The 2,886-nt window shown below is 40.4% G+C and overlaps 1 pseudogene; it reads right to left on the bottom strand.

Moving 5' to 3' along the window:
- Positions 1-671: 671 nt before the first annotated feature.
- LOC104986183 overlaps positions 672-2,886 on the bottom strand; it is a 5,550-nt pseudogene continuing 3,335 nt past the window's right edge.

Below are 2,886 nucleotides of genomic sequence, written 5' to 3'. Positions count from 1 at the left end.
AATATGCACTAGAAAAATAACTAACCTACCAAGCCCTTCTATAGATGCCATTGATTGGTAGAAGGCTAAAGTAGCTATACAAGTTAAAGGAAAAAAAGAAAAGAGAGCTGATTCAAAGAAAAATACTAAGTAGATGATGCCATACCTGGTGTGTAGATATGGCAAAACCCATGAATATGTTACGTGAGTGAACAAGGGTGGGAAACTGTCCAGAACCCAACACTGTGGCTGGCACATGGCAGGCCTTGAAGGGCTTTTCTCCTTCTTCCTCTTCTACTCCCAGGAGATGAAGAAGATCAAGGAAGGGAGGAAGGAGGGAGGAAGCAAACCGACTGACTTATGTACCTACTTGATTTGTAAGTCTGCTTTAGCCCTACCCTTTAGTTCCATAGTTTCCCTTTATGTAGGGGTTGCCTGCTTACCTCTGTTTCCTCTCAGACGCATGTCTTAGCTTTCCTACTAGAAAATGATTCTTGCCTAAGTCTTCTGATGTAACCAGGTATTGGAAATTCTAACAATACCTATATAATAAATTCTACCTATTCTAAATCCTCATCTGCAGCACTGTTCAACAATCCTTCGGAGCTTTGCAGGAGAGAAACAGGTTTTTTAAAATGTATTATCATATTTAAGTACAAAAACTTTTCCAGTCATGTCACATAGAGATCATTTTATCCACTGCTCTGTTTGGGTGCCAGTCTCTTGTTGCTCTCCTCAGCAATGGTAAGGTTAATACCCTTCCCACTGAAAGAGAGATCCATGGTTTATTGCCTTTGCCAATAATGAAAATGTTTGAGAGCCAGGTGGCAAAGCTGTTGCCGTTGGTATCTTTCACATAAACTATATCAAAAGAACCTGGATGTCTCTCCAGGTTGATGATCACACCAATTCTTCCCAGGTTAGCACCTCCAGTCACCATGCACAGGTTACCAGTGTCACATTTGGTGAAATCAGTAATCTTGCCAGTCTCCAAGTTCATTTATTAGGTGTCAATGCACATTGATGTGGGGATCGGGGTAGCAGATATGTGAGCATCATGGGTCACCAGATGAGGGGTTCCTTTTGTCCCCACAAAGATCTTTCGCACTTTGCACACTTGTACTTGCCCTTCCCAAGTGTAATTCGATGAACAACAAAGCGACCCTTGGTGTCATAGATCAAACAAAAATTCTCTTGAGTCTTATTAATGCTGATGACATCCATAAAACCAACAGGGTAGATTATATCAGTGCAGACTTTGCCATCAATCTTAATGACATGTTGCATGCAAATCTTTACTTCATCTTCTTAAGTCTGTTCCTTAGAACTTAAGTCTGTTCCTTAGGAAAATAATTAGAGGGAGACATTCCCTCAGCTTGTGGGGACTGGTAGATGGATGGGGGGCAAACACACCAGTCAATTTATCCAGCATCCAATTCTTTGGAGCTGCTATGCAATTCAGGTGCTTTTTGGGACCCTGAGGCTGTGCTAGGCACAAAGAGAGGGAGCTAAACATTTTAATGGATGTGAGAGAGAAAGAGACAGAGAGAGCATGTGTTACTTATGGGAGGAAAGGAAGCAGAATTCAGGAGGGGGAGATTGTGGGCCTTCAGACTTAGGTCCTGGCTCTTGAGTCTTTGGGACTGGCCTGAGTTGTCTTCCTGTTGCCTAATTGTTCTGGGTTTTTGTTTGTTTTCTCTCTTGAGGAAGTAGAAATTCAGAGAAAGGAAGTGATTTGCTCAAAAAAACAGGAACTTAAACCTGAATATCTCATTTCTTGGTACTATTTCTTGCATTCTGTCATACTGGGGTACCTGGGCTTTCCAGTCCTAGGAAAACCAAAGCAGTTCTTAAGAATAACCTCAGATGACAGGAACAAGATGGCAGAAGAGTAAGACGTGGAGCTCATTTTCTCTGCACAAAGATACCAAAACTACATCCACATGTGGAACAACTCCCAGACATTATATAAAATATGTACTAAATATATATTTAAATGTATATATTTGAAGACAATACATGACCACTACATATATATCAGAATGACCCAAATCTAGGACTCTGACAGCACCAAATGCTCGAGAGGCTGTGGAGCAACGGAGACTCTTATTTATTGCTCATGGGAATGCAAGCTGTCACAGCCACTTTGGAAGACACTTTTGCAATTTCCTGCAAAACTCAACATACTCTTACTGTAAGGAACTGAAATTTTATGTCCACATGAAAACCTGCACACAGAAGTTTATGGCAGCTTTCTTCATAATTACCTCTTGGAATCAACCAAAATGTCCTTCTGTGGGTACATGGATAAATAACCTGTTTTATGTGAGGAAAATGAGATATCATTCAGCACTAAAGAGAAATGAGCTATGGAGTCATGAAAAGACATGGAGGAGATTTAAAGGCATATTACTAATATAACCTAATTACTAATACAATCTGAAAAGGCTAAGCACTGTATGATTCCAACTATATGGTACTCTGGAAAGGAGAAAGCTATGGAGACAATAAAAAGGTCAGTGGTTGCAGGGATTGAGGAAGGGAGGGAAGAATAGGCAGAGCACAGAGTAATTTAGGGCAGTGAAGCTATTTTGTGTGATACTATAATGATGAGTACATATCATTATTCATTTATCCAAATCCACACAATATATAAAACCAAGAGTGAACCCTCATGTAAACTATGGACTTTGAGTAATTATGATACGGTAAAGTACTGCTCAAAATTCTCCAAGACAGGCTTCAGCAATACGTGAACCGTGAACTTCCAGATGTTCAAGCTGGTTTTAGAAAAGGCAGACGAACCAGAGACCAAATTGCCAACATCCGCTGGATCATCGAAAAAGCAAGAGAGTTCCAGAAAAACATCTATTTCTGCTTTATTGACTATGCCAAAGCCTTTGACCT

This window comes from Bison bison, unplaced genomic scaffold, assembly GCF_000754665.1.
Source record: "Bison bison bison isolate TAMUID 2011002044 unplaced genomic scaffold, Bison_UMD1.0 scf7180017864063, whole genome shotgun sequence".
Lineage (NCBI taxonomy): Eukaryota > Metazoa > Chordata > Mammalia > Artiodactyla > Bovidae > Bison > Bison bison.
Note: the sequence above shows the minus strand (reverse complement) of the source record. Positions and strands in the feature narration are given on the sequence as shown.